The sequence below is a fragment of the Dreissena polymorpha genome, chromosome 6, assembly GCF_020536995.1.
Source record: "Dreissena polymorpha isolate Duluth1 chromosome 6, UMN_Dpol_1.0, whole genome shotgun sequence".
Classification (NCBI taxonomy): domain Eukaryota; kingdom Metazoa; phylum Mollusca; class Bivalvia; order Myida; family Dreissenidae; genus Dreissena; species Dreissena polymorpha.
Window position 1 is genome coordinate 116,818,928 of NC_068360.1, and position 2,226 is coordinate 116,821,153.

The window sequence follows — 2,226 nt, forward strand, 5'->3', positions numbered from 1 at the left end:
TAGTGATCTAAGGGCCATGTTCTACTAGTTAATGCATGTCTATGTGCATTCCGCCGGTTGTACACGCACTTCTATCTCGGCGAAGAAACCGGGTTCAAGCGCTACTCTAGTTGAGACGAGTCTTAGTTTAGAGATTTGATTGAGTGTCAAAACACCGAACAGGTGAAAGGAGGTTTCCTCATGGTAATTCGCTCATCCCCCCTCCCCCTGAGCACATGACATCGCCAAAAATGGATGTATTTATGTAAAACAATGGAATAGCAATACAATTTTTTATACAAATTAATGAAAAACTTGTGTGATCCTATGAAAGTTTGTAATGTAGAAGCGCTGGGACATACTGCGGATAATCAGATAATGCAGATCTCGGTGCAGATGGACCTCATTAACGCAGAATGAGCATCGCTCTGGAAATGGGGCTTTATGCATGTGCGTAAAGGGTTGTCCAATCAGGGACGACACTTTCCGTTTTATGGTATTTTCTTTTACAGGAAGTCTCTTCTACACAAAAATCCAGTTAAGGGGAAGTGTCGTCCCTGATTAGCCTGTGCGGACTGCAAAGGCTAATCTGGGAAACACTTTACGCACATGCATTTAGCCTAGTTTTCTCAGAACGCGGGTCATTTAAGCTTCACAAAAGGGTGAGTTCATTTTCGGATGCCTATAACATTCTTCATTAAACAAATTGAAAATATTCTTCATATACGATTCTCAATTATGTGCCGAAAACATGATACTAGTTTTATTTAAAGGAGCATTTGGACGGCTTTTACATTATCATAAAAATATTATTGTCAAAACAAGCATTATCTTTTCTTAAGTAATTGGTGAATTGTTGTTTTATAATAAACGTCTCTTATCAAAACGCTCAGTAAAAACATGTTATATTAGTAAATAATGTCCGAACGCGGAAAAAAATAAGTTGTCTAGTAGTGTGTGGCAGTATTAAAAACCGTATTAAATGAATTCTAAATTAAGTGCTTACTAGTGACGTTGTTTAAAATACTGATTGAAGTAAAAGAAAATTTGTAGTTGTGTTATAAGGCTTCTAATCCAAAAGGAGGCGCGTATTCAAAACTTATTTGACATGCACATATCTTTGTAAGAAATACCGTCAATATGTCTTTGTAATATGCCTATATTAACAATAATGTAACTGTTATGAAACGGATATCTGAACTTTGTTGGAACTCCGCATTCACTTAATATAGAAAATGTGCGTCATGCAAAACACTGCGTCAAAGGGTCTCACACTGATAAAAAGATCTGCTTTTGACATTGTTTTACGTAAGTTATACAGCAATAAGTTCAACTCGTACAAATTAAGGGCTTTTGATTCCGTGTTCATCGTAGGCGACGAGAATGTATTTGACACGTATTTCCGTAATGTTACTGGTAACAATTGTTCATCGCAACTAACAATGTTCTACAACAGGATAGTGTGCATATGTTACAGAAGCTTCCATAATAATAGACTCATTAATTGTTAAATTTGAGAACAATTAAGCTTACACAGCTTTCCGTGAGCTTAATTGAACCGTTTTTATATGTAATTGACGACACCTTATACGAGGCACATATGTCCACATATGGCCTTACAGCGCCATCTTGAGCCTTACAATCGAAGGAATTTTAACCCATTTATGCCTAGTGGACTCTCCCATCCTTCTATATTGGATCGATTTATTTCCAACATTAGGGATGTCTAGTATATTTATTTCTATATTTAGAATATTTCTTACTGAAATTCCTTTAGGCAAACAGCGCAGACCCTGACGAGACGCCGCATCATGCGGCGTCGCATCAGGGTCTACGCTGTTTGCCAATGCCTTTTTTCTAGACGCTATGCATAAATAGGTTAAGTTGGAATATGAATAACTTACCTGTTATAATAATCAGCTTCAAACAATGCATGTATTTTTAAAACACAGTCTGTGTGGAAATTGATATTTTAGCTTGTCCCTTAATATTCAAGGGTGGCCGAGTGATCAGTTACGTGATTTTCAGACACCATAAGGTTTGTTCGCCTCTGAAAATACATCTCGGACCATACATTCTAAAAGGACCTTAAGAAAACTTATCTTACACAAAATACATATGACATAATTTCAGACATTGACATTTTTCCCGGAAACAAACAGGCCCCATATTTTGTAATACCAAAAATAATTCAAGAAAACAAACATATAAACGTATAAGTCCGGACAAAGATATAGCCACAAAATC